A 15,506-nucleotide genomic window follows, 5' to 3' on the forward strand; every position below is an offset into this window, starting at 1 on the left:
TCATCCCTTTTTGTGATGTATTCTAGTATGTTTTCATACAAGAATATTGTTGGGATTTTCACAAATGTTCCTTCCTTTGTACCTTGACAAATGAAACATGGAGTGTAATCAGTGTCCAGTCTTACTTTTTTCTGGGACTTTCCACTTCCTTGAAAATCCATCATGCTAGGCTGATACTGAAATACCTGATAGAGAAGAAAAAAAGAATTATTAGCTTAGTAGGAGTATGTTATTGTAGCATACACAGAATTACAAATGGAATAGTAGATAGATGGATAAGCTGAAAACACAGTGCTCTATTACAGATGCACATGTTTAGGTGGAAACTTTAGGAAAGCACTAAAACAATCTCAGCAACAAAGCAAACGATCATTACTGTATCCACAAGCACACTGCGGCAATGTTCGTCAGGTAGGCTACCATACTTGACCGATCATCAGCCTTTTTTTCCATAAATTATGACATTCCCTGCCTTATTTTACTACCCTTCACATAATTTGATGTATAAGGAGCAAGTACATGCAAGGAAACATCATTTAATGGAAAACTGAAACAAATCTGTGTAGAAAGGATTTCAAATGGCTACTCTTAGTCCCCATTTAGAGAGTTAGGGGTAGGTCACAACAGTGGTGAATTAAAGCTCCTAAGTGTTTGAGAAAAAAATACCCTACCCCCAGGGGGGTAGGGGGGGTTCTCAAGAATACTCCCCCAGTATCCCTGCTTGTTGTATGAGGCAACTAAAAGGATTGGCGGAGGGTTAGTGCCCCTTCCCGGAAAACAGCTAACTAAAAAAACGAACAAGAAGCCTCGGACAAGGACTGACCAAAAGATGACGACCAATGACCAGACAAAGGACATGGTACGGATCGCGACGTGGAATGTAAGGGGTGCGAATGATGAGGTAAAAGAGAGAGAGATTGTCCAGGTGCTTGAGGGTGTGAAAGTGGATGTATGTGGAGTAACTGAAACTAAATGGAGAGGAGAGAGTGTGAGAGAATGGGAGTATGGATGGGGTATATGTGCAGGAGTACATGAGAATGAGAGGACAAAAGAAGGAGTGTGTATTGTTGTGAGTATAAGATGGAAGAAGAATATAAGAGTGTATGGATCAGTTGGCTCAAGTATTGTGTGGGTAAGATTGAAAGTTGGAATACAAATGTGGGTGATTGTGTGCGTGTATGCGCCAGGGCAAGATCATGCGAGCAGAGTGAGAGAAGAGTCCTGGACAAATGTGGAAGTGTGCATGGAAAAGTTTGGAAGGAATGAGAGAATGTTTTTGATTGGTGATATTAATGGTAAAGTAGGGAATGTGAAGGTGGATGGAATAGTTAGTGAGTGGGGTGTGCCTGCTGAGATAGATGAGAATGGGAGTGCATCAGTGGACATTTGTGCCAGGAGGGGGTTGGTGATAGCCAATACCCTCTTCAGGCACAAAATGATCCACAGGTATACATGGCAAATGATGAGAAGAGTGGGTGGTGAACTGAATGAAAGGAAGGCAATGATTGATTATGTGTGTGTGGATCAAAGGATGCGAAGATGTACAGTATAATGAATGCAAGAGCTTAACCCCTTAAACGTGGCCGTGTACAGTCGTTCCCTCCCGAGTGGCGGGGTTGTGTCGCGGTCTGAGTACCTGTAGGAAAATATTCGCCAAAAATCAGAGATTAACCCTAGAACATTATACTTGGTGTGGCAGATAGTACTTACATTCAGCTTTCTCCAGAGACAGGTGTTGAGCCTTCGTGGACTACCCAAGGACTTGTGGAGACTTGCAAAGTTAGGTAACCAAATCTTCACTTTCACACCTCCAGCAACCCGGTTTCCCCTCTACCACAGCCTCATTCTGTCACAGTAAACTTTATACTACAACGTAAAGGTAGTTAGGAATCCGTATTTGTACAATAAGCACTGAAAATAAGGCTAAAATCAACGGAGCGTACGGCTAACATGCACTGTGGCGGCGGTCTTCCCGTCACTCAACAAACATTTCCATTTTCACAGCAAAAAACATGTATACTACATTATTTTCAATCATATTACTTCCCAAAAGATCACTACGGCGCGCTTTTTATTCTGCCTTACGCCCGCCACTTTATTCTCATTCCTGTTGGCCGCTTGCACTGACTGGGAAGAGCTAGAACTCGCCATAATGTCACTTTGAAAGGCTGCAGTAAACTGATGCTAAACAGGGGCAAACTGTGAGAAAAAAAGCTAGTGTTACAACTGGGGAAACAAGCGTTTCCTAGTAGCATAAACTGCTTGTGAGAGGAGATCGCAGATTTACAGTTCTGAGCGCTCAGAGTGCTGCCATGTATCACAGCCAGGCTGGCCGGGCCGTGGTGGGGGGGGGACAAGGGGAAAACGCGATACTTGGCAACAACTGAGGTCAGTAGTACAAAGGTAAAGTATGCTAGTTATAGCTAGAGGGTGGTGGTACTGATAGACAATACCAGCTGGAGCCTGCTTGCCCGCGGTTATTCAAATTTTACTAGAATCGCAAATGCGACGCTCCGCCGTTATGTCCTTTTTGCCGAGCGTCGCAAACGAGACGATCCGCGTTTAAGAGGTTAAAGAGGTTGGGGGAGTGGACTTTCTGAACACTGCTTGGTGGTGGCCAGAATCAAGATCCAAGTAAGATGGAGAAATAGAAGAAGGGAAGGATGGGAGGAACGAGTAGTTGCAAGGAAAGTGGAAGGGTTACAAGAGGATGAGAAAAAGGCAGAATACAAGAGAGAAGTGGAGGAACGATTGGGTAAATATGAATTGGGGCAGATGGGGGATGTGGAAGGTGTGTGTAGGATATTCACAGAAGAAGTATGTACAGCATGTGATGTGGTGTGTGGGGTGAAGAGAAGACAGAAGGGGGTGCAAGGAACAGCATGGTGGAATGAAGAGGTGAGACAGGCTGTGGCACAATAGAAGAAAGCATACAATGAATGGATGAGAAATAGGGGCGTGGAAGAAGTTGCGAGGCAGAAGAGAGAGTTATATGTAGAAAGGAAGAGAGATGTGAAAAGATTAGTAAGAGAGAGTAAGAAGAGAGTGGATGAGGAATTTGGAAGGAATTTGAGTGTAAAGTGGAGGGACTGTAAGAAAATGTTCAGGAAAGAGGGGAAGAGAGTAAGACAGGGTTGTAATGAAGTTAGTAGGGGAGTGAAAGATAAAAATGGTAGATTACTAGTGGAGAAGGGAGAAAAAGTGAGCAGATGGAGAAAACAATTTAATGAATTGCTGAACATAGAGAATGAAAGTAATGCGAGTATAAGTTGCTGGGGAATGGCTGGGAGAAGGAGGGAGGTGAGAAGACAGTAAGAAATCAGTAGGACAGAAGTTGTGGAAGCAATGAAGAAAGTCTAACTGGGGAAAGCTCCAGGAATTAATGGAGTGTGTGGTGAAATGCTGAAGCATGGGGGAGAGGTAGTAGTAGAGTGGATGTGGAAGATGTGCCGATTGGCCTGGGAGGAAGGTAGAGTCCCCGAGGATTGGAAGTCAGGTATAATTATTCCCTTGTACAAAGGAGAAGGGGAAAGAGAAGTGTGTGGTAATTATAGGGGCATTTGTCTTCTTACTGTAATAGGTAAAGTGTTTGGTAGGATACTTATTGACAGAGTTAGGGAAATAACAGAGGAATTAGTTGGAGAAGAGCAGAGAGGCTTTAGGAAGGAAAAAGGTTGTGTAGATGAAATATTCATTCCTAAATCTCTAGTGGAAAAGTTTTTAGAGAAGGGAAAGAAGTTGTATGCTGCCTTTATGAATTGGGAGCAAGCATATGACAGGGTGGATCATTTCGTTTCGTTTCGTTTCGTTTTTAAAGGCTCCAACATGCTTGCATGTGTCAGCCTTGGTCACCTAATGGTGGCTCTCCATGCTGCACAATCCATTGCAGCCTCCCTGTTCAGTCCCTTAACCCTGAGGTCACACTTAATCCCTTAACTGCGGGGCGTCACTTTCGTGACGCTTGGGAGCAAGGGATCATACTGCGGGACGACATTTTTGTGATTCTGTGTTATTTTGAATTCGCCCGGGCTTTCAAGTGGTGGCTTGTATCATCTACCAGTACTGCTAATGTCCAACACTAGTCAGCACTCGTAATCTCATCTGTACTCCCATCCATTGTTGACAATTTAGCCATTTCTCCTCGATCTTGACTCCCCTCCCTACCTCCCTTCCATTACCCTATCCTCTCGCCTACCCAGCCGTGCTGTGCTAAGTAAATCTTCCCTGGAATTTTTCACTGATTTCATCCATTGAAATAAGCCCTATGCCCTATTCTTATACCAAATAATATATACAAGAAAGAAATAAGGTAAGTGAGAGTCCCATACACCTGGAATTGGCTAATTATCACCTGACAACACCTCACATGCACTCGTTAGCTAATTTTCGCTATTTATTTCCCCTTGAAATATGCCGTATTATCTATTTTCGTAATAAAAATATATATAAGAAAGGAAGGGAGAAACCTAAGTGATATTTACATTCACCTGTAACTACCTAATTATTGCAGGCCACCACACTGTATTCTATGCTAAGTAAATCTTCCCTGGAATTTTCTACTGATTTCATCCATTGAAATAAGCCCTATGCCCTATTCTTATACCAAATAATACATACAAAAAAGAAATAAGGTAAGTGATAGTGCCATACATCTGGAATTGGCTAATTATCACCTGACAACTCCTCACGTGCACTCGTTTCCTAATTTTCGCTGTTTATTTCCCCTTCAAATATGCCGTATAATCTATTTTTGTAATAAATATACATATAAGAAGGGAAGGGAGAAGCCTAAGTGATATTTAGATTCATCTGGAACTACCTAATTTATTATGTATTGTCTTGGTTTCCTGCCAATCATTTCATTGCTATATATTAGTAGGTCTCACAGGGCTGAAGTTGGTAGTATTCCACTCACCCTAGCCAGGCAGCAGGAGGCCACTACTATCAGTTCACTGTCGTCTTTGAAGGTGGGAGTATGTCTGATTAGCTCCTGCTAAGTTCCGCTGCTTTCTAGCCCCATGCAAAGAGCCCTGTGACCTTTACCCCCTACTAAACCTCGTTTGGAAAGAGGTAAAGGGCTGACAATTGATAGAGAGTGACTACGATCTTTTTATTGAGTAAAATAGTGTAAATGGAATTGTAAATAAAGTGTAAACAGCAAGTGAAAGCAAAATGAATGTAAATATAAGTGAACAGTGGAAAATAGTTTTATAAGTTACTTCAAGTGACAGTGCATAACACAGTGTAAATAAAATAGAAATGTAAATAATGTAAATAAAATAGAGAATGTAAATAGAAATGTAAATGAGTAGTATTATAAGAATACGAGTATATATACTAGGAGTAATGAAAGTGAAAGTTTCACTGTAGCATGTATGAATACTATGAGTTATGAGAGTGAAGGTGAAAGTGACACTCACTCTCAATGCTAGTATACAGGACGAAAAAGTGAATGCTACGTATTGTACTGAAAGAAATTGAATCCCTACAGTGACAATAAACTACTGTTACTGAAGGAAACTTATGGATAAAGACTGTAGATATATATGTGTTATATAGTAACCGAAATATAAACTGTGAGTGTTTTTATGAATAATAGACAACACTAGCCGCGAACGATCGGAAGTGGGATGGTCATACGTCCTCGTAATTTTCATTGCTTTCACAGTGTTTTTTTTTTTTAGTGTGGATTCCAAACTATTTGAGAATCATACAGTAGTGTTTCTAGTGATAATATCAGGCTGTGGTAATCATATTACGAGTTGTCAGGAAGTGTAAAGTGGAGACTTCGTTACCCAACTTCAGAGGTCTCCACAAGTCCTACGGTACTCGAGGAAGACTCAACAAACACCCCAGGAGAAAGCTGAAGGTATGTGCCATAAGTATATGCGATTTTAATATTCTAGGACTAATAACTGATTTTTGACAAATATTTTTAGAGAGTCTGTCGGAGCGCGAATATGCCCGTGGGAGCCGCAAGTCAAAGCAAAACAAGCCCGCGGTTTAAGGGTTAATGACCTCGTCCCATGTCTTTCTCGATCTACCCCTCGTAACCCCACCCCCAATATTAACGCTTCTCACCCTCCTCACCCAATTATCATCCCCCATCCTCTCCACATGTCCAAACCACCTCAATCTACCTCTCCTCATCACGACATCAATACACTCTAGTCCCGTCCTACCTCTCAACTCTTCCATCGTAAACCCAGCCCCCCAGACCTTGCATGCAGGGACGCACTACACATCCACCTAATCATTGTCATTTCTGTACGTCTGAGCCGGCGAATATCCTCCTCCTTTACTGCCCAGGTCTCACTACCATACAGCATTACATTCCTAACACATGCTGCATACAAAGGCCCCTTTGCACGTAGGGAGACTTTTCTCAATTTCAGGAAAGGCAACAGCTCCCTGAACTTCTTCCAACCACTTCTCACTCCAGCCCCACCTCCAGCACACAACATGTCTCCCAAATAACAAAACTCTTCCACACACTCAAGAGATTCACCAGAAAGTTCAATCCTTTCATGCTTGACAATCTCCACCTGCTTTCCCCAACACGCCTTACACGTAAAATCAGCATTATCTCGCAGTCTACCTCTGATACCACTCACTCTCTTGTGCACCCATTTATCACAAACACCGCACAAGATGGAATTACTTCCCACGCCCTTGTGGCAAACTGCACATGGCCACTCTCCCTCATCTTTGACAGTACTGCCACCAACCCTAGATATCATCACTCTTGTTTTATCTGCATTTCCCCATAAGCCCTTGTGCCCCATACCATCTCTCCACTTCCTCAACCCTTCCTCCGCCTCCCTTTTGTTCTCTGGAGTCAACACCAAATCCATCAGCATACAACATCTCCCACGGGAGTCTGTTTCTAAAGTCACGTGAGAGGGCTTCAGGTACCATGATAAACAACATGGGACTCAAGACTGACCCCTGATGCACACCAACATTCAAGGAAAACTCATCACTCAAATCTTCATTCACTCTTACCTGGGTGCGAGCACCCACATGCATAGCCATAACCACCCTAACCAGCCACTCCTCCAAGCCAAGCTTTCTCATTGCCCACTTCACCATCTCTCTAGGGACTCTGTGAAAGGCCTTTTCCAAATCAACAAAAACAAAATACAGATCCCTTCTCCTACCAATATATTTTTCCTGAAGCTGTCGAACAATGAATATGGCATCAGTGGTCTCCCTGCCTGGCATGAACCCAAACTGCATCTCATCAATTTTCAGTTTTTCTCTCATCATACCTTCTAAAACTCTCTCCATTACCTTCATTATCTGATCTAAAAGCTTTATACCTCTGTAATTTCCGCTTTCCAGGGCATCACCCTTCCCTTTATACACATTTACAATTACACTCTTCAGCCAATCATCTGGGAGTACACACATAAATAATCATATTTATCAGGTCAGTGCCTAACCTAACCCCTATATCGCCTGAGGCCTTCAACATTTCGGCAGTCAACCCAGACACACCTGCTGCCCTCCCCACCTTCATCCTGCCTATTGCCTCACTCACAGTAGCAGCATCAATCAAAGGCCAAGGGCCAGACACTGGATCTGCGGGCTCCAAACCTTCCCTGTCCCTGTCAAACTTCTCATTCAACAACTGGTTATAATGCTCTCTCCATGCATCTTTAATATCCTCACTGTTCACCACTACCCTTCCTTCATCATTCTTCACACACTGCTCACCTATAATATCCAGATTATCCCTCTTCATCTGACCTGCGACCCTAAATATCATATTTTTCTTTTCCCCATGATTTATGTTATCAAGTAAAAGTCTCTGTGACATAGACTTCGCCCTGAATACTAGCCCCATGCTTGGCAGCCAAGAATTCCTCCTAGCTATCACCCTTCTTCCATTCCCGGAAAAGCCTTCTTTTCTCCTTAACTGCAGCTTCCACACCCTCATCCCACCACCAAGTTACTTTATGTCTTCGTGGTCCTCTTGTCCAGCTGCATGTTACACCAGTAACTCTCAAGAGATTGTTCTTGAGGGCGCTGTACTGTTCATTACGCCTTTGTCTACAGCTCCCTGTTCAGCCACCACTCTCCTCATCTCGCTATAGAAGGCATCTCTTACTACTTGGTTTTCAGCTTCCATATTTTCCTCCTAGGTACATAAGTCATCTTTTTCATCACTCGTTCTTTATGCACCATATCACAAATCAATAGTTTGTGCTGCTGCACACACTCCTCACTTCCTATAACTTTAACATCCCTCACTAACCTCCTCTCAGCCCTCCTAACCAGAAAATAATCTATCTGACTGCCGTTTCCCCCAGACTCATACATAATTAACCTACTGTCTCTTTTCCTAAAATTTGTGTTGCACACAATCATGTCCGTTGCCTCCCCAAACTCGAGTATCCTTTCCCCTTCCACATTCCGTATACCATATGCACATCCCCCATGTACTCCTTCATAACCTTGTGCTGCTTCACCTACATGACCATTTAAGTCCCCTCCCAAAACCACTATCTCATCATCCTGCATACCACCTACTACACCTATTAAATCATTCCATAGATAGACAAGGATTGTGGAAAGTATTAAAAATATATGGAGTAGATGGGAAGTTGTTGAATGCAGTGAAGAGTGTGTATGATGGTGCTATGGCTGCAGTGCGTGTGGATGGTGAACTAAGTGAATTTTTCTCTTTGAAGGTTGGGTTGAAACAGGGATGTGTCATGTCTCCATGGTTGTTCAATCTGTACATGGATGGGGTAATAAAAGAGATACAAGGTAGGGCAGTGGATGTTGGAGTGGCCCTAGTGAGAGAGGGTAGTGTTTGGAAACTCCCTGTACTGTTGTTTGCAGATGATACTGTGCTGTTATTTGAATATGAAGAGGAGCTGCAAGGCTTGGTGGATGAGTTTGGGAGAGTGTGTATGAAACAGAATCTAGAAGTGAATGTAGGGAAGAGTAAAGTGATGGTCTTTTGAGAGAGGTGAAGTCAGTGAATGTACAGTGAGGTTGGATGGTGAGGAAATGGAAAATGTAAGTACGTTTAAGTACTTTTTTTTTTTTTTTTTTTAATGCGAGGAAGAAGGAACCAAAGGCCATGAGCCCGCAGTAACAGTTCCCTCCAAGAGAAAAAGAAAATGCAATAGAGAGCCAAATTCAAGATCCGATCATTTTGAGATGCCTGGACACACTGCGTTTGAAAGACTGGAGATCATAGTCAGCAGGAAATACAGACAGAGGGAGACAGTTCCAGAGCTGACCTGTTGCATAAATGAAAGACTGGGAGTAACGGTTAACTCTTGCATTAGAGAGTTGGACAGAAAAGGGATGAGAGTTTGCTGCCAGACGGGTGCTACGTGCCCGTCGTAGAGGTGGAGGAATGCAAGCAGACAGTTCAGAGGAGCAGTGACCATTAAAGTAGCGATAGAAAAGAGATAAAGATGCAACAGTGCAGCGAAGAGACAGAGGTTGAAGGGAGTCAGTAAGAGGAGGAGAGTTAATGAGACGAAAAGCCTTTGACTCCACCCTATTGAGAAGAGCTGTGTGTGGGGAGCCTCCCCACACATGAAAGTTGTACTCCACACAGGGGCGGATAAAACCCCAGTATAGAGTCAACAATTGTGCAGGGGTAAAGAAAGAGCAGAGTCGGCTTAGCACACCCAATCTCTTGGAAGCAGATTTTACAAGAGATGTAATATGATCTTTCCAAGATAAGTCCCGAGTAAATGAAACCCCAAGCATGTTCAAGGATGATGCAGGATTAAGCTGAATATTATTAAACATTAGTGGGTATACCTGTGGAAGATTTTGTCGGGTTGATAGGTGTAAGAACTGAGTCTTAGATGCATTAAAGACAACCATATTATTTTTACCCCAGTCAGAGATACGAGCCAAGTCAGACATTAGGTGTGCCATAGCCTCATCCCTTGTTTCTTGAAGTAACTGTTGAGATGGGCGTTGCGGGAACTGAATGGAAAGGTGAAGGGTGGAGTCATCAGCGTATGAGTGGATAGGGTTAGATGTACAGCTTAGAAGATCATTGATGAATAAAAGGAAGAGAGATGGTGATAGGACAGAGCCCTGAGGAACACCACTGTTGATAGATCTAGGAGAAGAACGATGGCCGTCTACAACAGCGGCTATAGAACGACCAGAAAGGAAGCTAGCAATGAAGGCACAGATAGAAGGCTGGAAACCGTAGGAGGGCAGTTTGGAAATTAAAGATTCATGCCAGACTCGATCGAAAGCCTTTGAGATGTCAAGTGCAATGGCAAAGCTTTCGCCAAAGTCCTGAAAGGAGGATGACCAGGAGTCTGAAAGGTAGGTGAGAAGATCGCCAGTGGAGCGTCCCTGACGGAACCCATACTGACGATCGGAAAGAAGGTTGTGATAGGAAAGATGCCTTAAAATTTTTCTATTAAGAATTGACTCGAAAACTTTTGAAATACAGGACGTTAAAGCAGTTGGACGATAGTTGGAGGGTTGGGAGTGGTCACCCTTCTTTGGGACTGGCTGAATGAGAGCAAACTTCCAGCAAGAAGGAAAGGTACAAGTTGACAGACAAAGGCGAAAAAGTTTGCCTAGGCAGGGTGTAAGCACAGAAGTACAGTTCTTGAGAACAACAGGAGGGACCCCATCAGGCCCATATGCCTTGTTAGTACTGAGGCCACTGATAGCTGAAAATACATCAACTGAAGAAATTTTAGTGTCAGCCATGAGGAAGTCAAAAGGGGGAAGTGATGGAGGAACAGCACTGGAATCGTCTAAGGTGGAATTGGAGGAGAAAGTCTATGCGAAAAGATCTGCCTTATCAGTAGAAGAAATAGCTACAGAACCATCAGAGTAGAAAAGAGGAGGGAAGGATGATGAGGTAAAGTTGTTAGAAAGATTTTTGGCAATGTGCCAGAAGGAGCGGGAAGAATTCGAGTTGGAGAGTTGAGAGCATTTAGTACGGATGAAATTATTTTTAGTAGAGCGAAGAACAGACTTAGCACGATTCCGGGCAGAAACGTAAAGATGATGTGATTCAGGGGTGGGTTGGCTCCGGTACCTTTTGTAGGCCTTCTCCTTGTTGCGGACAGCATTAGAACAAGGGTGATTAAACCAAGGCTTTCTTGCGTTAGTCAAAGGATATGAGAAAGGAATGTATGCTTCCATGCCCAAGAGAATAACCTCCGTAATGCGCAAGGCACACTCAGATGGCTCACGGCCATGGAAGCAATAATCATTCCAGGGAAAATCAAAGAAGTACTGCCTGAGGGCCTCCCAGTCCGCGGCTCCAAAATGCCACAGGCGACGTTTCCCTGGAGGGTCCACAGACCGTACCGGAGTGATAGGACAGGTTAAGGTAATAAGGTTGTGATTGGAGGAGCCCAACGGAGAGAAAAGATTAACAGAGTAAGCAGAAGGATTAGTTGTGCGGAAGAGGTCAAGTATGTTGGAGCTCTCTCCAAGGCGGTCAGGGATACGGGTAGGGTGCTGTACAAGCTGCTCTAGGTCATTAAGGATAGAAAAGATGTAGGCTTGTTCACCAGGTGGATCAGTGAAAGGAGAGGAGAGCCAAAGGTGGTGGTGAACATTGAAATCTCCAAGAATGGAGATTTCAGAGAAAGGAGAAATGGACAGAATGTGTTCCATCATAGAAGTAAGATAGTCGAAGAATTTTTGATAGTCAGTAGAATTAGGGGATAAGTAAACAGCATAGATATATTTAGTCAGAGAATGACAGGAAAGCTGAAGCCAGAGTGTGGAGAATTCAGAAGAATCAAGTTCAGGAACATGAGAGCAAGATAAGTCGTTGCGTATGTATACACAACAGCCACCTTTGGCTTTGAAATGAGTATAGAGAAAGTAGGAGGATACAGGAAAGGGTTTGCTGTCAGTTGCCTCAGACAGCTGAGTCTCCGTTAGAAAAAGAAGGTGAGGTTTAGAGGAGGAGAGGTGGTGCTCAACAGAGCGAAAGTTAGATGAAAGGCCGCGAATGTTGCAGAAATGAAGAAGAAGAGAGTCAGACAGTGGTTCCAGGCACCTCGAGTCGTCACCGGGAGAGGGGCAGATGGCGGGGGCATTTATGTCCCCCCCCCCCCCCCCGGGACTCCGAGGCTTGATGAATCGACGCCATTTTTGGTGAATTTTGTGAATTTTGAATAGGAAGTGTAGTGTGTACTTGGGGAGTGTGATGAGCAAGGATGGAAGTTTGGAGGGTGAAGTGCATGAAAGGGTACAACAAGGAAGAAAGGTTGCTGATTCCTTGAAAGCAGTGATAAGAAACAGGGACGCGAGCATGGAAGTGAGAAAGTTACTACATGACAGTATTGTGATACCAACTCTATTGTATGGAAGTGAAGCTTGGACTTTGTTGGAAGGACACAAGTCAAGAGTGAGAGCAGTGGAAATGAGTTATTTAAGAGGAGCCTGTGGAGTCACATGGAGAGACAGGCTGACAAATGAGGATATAAAGGACCATTGTGGTGTGGAGGTGGATGTGATAGGAAGTGTTAGAGGAACACACTGAGGTGGTTTGGCCATGTCGAGAGGATGGAGAGTGAGAGACTGATGGGGAGAGCGTATGTGAGTGAGGTGGAGGGGGGGAGAGGGAGGGGAGGCTGAGGATGGAATGGAGAGGTATATGAGAGAGGGGGATGTGATTTGGGAGCAGGGCAGTGAAATGGCGGGGGACTGGGCGACGTGGAGGTGATTTGTTTGTGGCCACCCCGTACGGGATTAAGGCATCTGGGAATAGATAGATAGATAGATAGTACTTTTAAACACCTTAGATGTTAGACAATTAAATGATACATGTTGAGAATTTCCTTCATCAATTGCACACGAAGCCATTTTTTGTGACACATGGCCTTACACTAATGCTCTCACCACATGCTCTCTTCGACACATCGTGCACATAAAATCAGCCTTATTTCGCATCCTGCCTTAATTCCACTACATCTCTTATGCAGCCACTTATCGCAAACATTGCACAGGATGGAGTTATTTCTCACACCCTTGTGACAAACTGCACAGGCCACTTTTCCTCTGTTTTGATAGTACTGGCACCTGCTGTAGATATCATCACTTTTTGTTTTATCCACATTTACACTCAAACCTTTAAATCCAATTCCATCTCTCCACTTCCTAAATATTTCCTTCGCCTCCCTTTTGTTGTCTTCAGTCAGCATCAAGTCTTCGCCTTACAACATCTCCCATGGGAGTCCATTTCTCAAGTCACATGAGAGAACTTCAGGTACTATGACAATAAGGGGCTCAAGACTGATCCATTATGCATGCTAGCATTGACATAAAACTTGTCACTCAAATCTCCATTCACTTACCTGGGTGCAAACACCCACATTCATAGCCATGACCACTCTAACCAGCCAGTCCTTGATCCCAAGTTTTCTCATTGCTCATTTCACCATCTCCTTAGGGTCTCTGTCAAAGGTCTTCTCTAATTCAACAAAAACAAAGTACAGTTGTTCACAGTGTATTTGAACTTAGTACAGTGAATGACTGAATTGGCACTTGTAATTTTTTTTTAGATTTGTATGAAGCTATATGGTGATGAAAAGTGTCACATTTTGCAGTTAGAAGTGCCATTTCAGTAACTGATCACTGATTTGGTAATTCTTTGCATCCTTTGGACCTGCCTATATAACACAGGTACAGAACTGAACATTTCTTAAATATTTACTACACAACACTACAGTTTTATTTGCACTGAATCTATACAGTTCACACCTCAGCCTCTTGAGTTGTTTGCCTAGATGATCCACCAGATGCACAACGAAGATGATCCACCAGACGAACACTGAGGACAACAGTGACATTGATGATGATGACAGTGGCGATGATGTTAGTGATTAGCCATGCTTTTACCAATGACAGATGACCAGATGAGTAATGAGGTGAAATGTAGCTACATGACATGATTAGTCTACTTGTCCATAGGCTGATCCACATTGAACAGGTAGATTATCACCACTGTCAGAGGCAGGTGGCTGATGAGAAGAGGTATAGCTTCATTTTAAGGTGGGGGTAGCTTCAGGTGCATCGGGGTGGAGGAAGCACTGGGAGGGACAGGAGTATTGCAAGGAATTTCTTTTTTAATGAAGAACATAGTGATAGGCAGTTTTTGTCACTTTCGTTTCATGTTGACCAGGATGTTCTTTTATGAGAGAACATCATCATCCAGACCATGCGTATTGCAAGGAATTTCTTTTTTAATGAAGAACATAGTGATAGGCAGTTTTTGTCACTTTCGTTTCATGTTGACCAGGATGTTCTTTTATGAGAGAACATCATCATCCAGACCATGCGTTATCTTCAGAGCACAAACAATGGGAGGGTCCATATTGTATGCCATGTCCTTGGCTGTCTTTATTGTGCACATCAGTGTCCCCAGCCACTCCAGAGTGATGCCCACTGGCTCGTCCATAGCTGCAGCAGCAATCACTTTTTCCTGCTTCTCCTCATCAGCAGACCAAACTAGCTCTTCCAGGTTTTCCTTTGTCAGTTGTAGTGCTGTAAATCGGCAAGCAAAAGCTGGTAGATATTGGAATTGGAATTGGAATGGAAAAATTATCCGATAATTGGAATCGAATTGGAATCGGTTGAGTTGCAGTGAAAAGTATATAAATATTTGTTTTACCCAATGACTGTGGACTCTAGCTCTTATGTCCATTATGATTGCTTTTCAAAGATTCGGTCATATCCCATGTTCTCTTGACTGTTTTAAATGATAAAATGTATGAACTAAAACATACAAAATAATATTATTTAGACACTAACACTGTATTATATAACTGTGGTTAGCATCAAGCCTGACACAAATACTGAGACAGCAGTTTTGTCATGGAGCTGTGGCAGACTGGTAGGAACTTGCATGTTAGATGGTACACGCACACACACTGGTGGTGTTCCATCAATGGTATAACTGAGACTTAATATAGTATTCACTATTAATGGTATAAGAGCTATGAGCAGAAATTGTTCCTTTTATTTTTTTCTTGTAACCTCCAGAAAAATGTGCACTATCTATCTGTCTATTGCCAGATGCTTTAATCCTGTAAGGGATGGCTTCAAACAAATCGCCTCCATGTTGCCCTGTTCCCCACTATTTCACTGCCCTGCTCGCAGCTCACACCCCCTCCTCTCTGATATACCTCTCCATTGCATCCCCCCATCTCATCCTTGGCCTCCTCCTCCCTCTCCCCCCCCTCCATCTCACTCACGTACACTCTTTTCGTCTGTCTCTCGCTCTCCATCCTCTGCACACGGTCAAACCAACTCAGTGTGTTTCTCTTAACGCTTCCTATCACATCCGCATCCACACCACAATGCCTCTTCACTTCCTCATTTGTAAGTCAGTCACTCCAAGCTCCTTTCAAATAACTAATTTCCACTGCCCTCACACTTGTGTTCCTCCAACAAGGCCCAAGTTTCACTTCCATACTATAGAGTTGGTACAGTATACAGTACTGTCATGCAGTACCTTTTTCACTTCCATGCTCACT

The 15,506-nt window shown here is 43.4% G+C and overlaps 1 protein-coding gene across 1 annotated transcript in view; it reads left to right on the plus strand.

Annotated features, from left to right (window-relative positions):
• Window positions 1–15,506, plus strand: part of INPP5E (Inositol-3-phosphate synthase) — a 576,780-nt gene that overhangs the window by 302,713 nt on the left and 258,561 nt on the right. The window lies entirely within an intron of this gene.

The sequence above is a fragment of the Coenobita brevimanus genome, chromosome 54 (genome assembly GCF_032717465.1).
Source record: "Coenobita brevimanus isolate Jiangsu-jjx chromosome 54, ASM3271746v2, whole genome shotgun sequence".
NCBI classification, from domain to species: domain Eukaryota; kingdom Metazoa; phylum Arthropoda; class Malacostraca; order Decapoda; family Coenobitidae; genus Coenobita; species Coenobita brevimanus.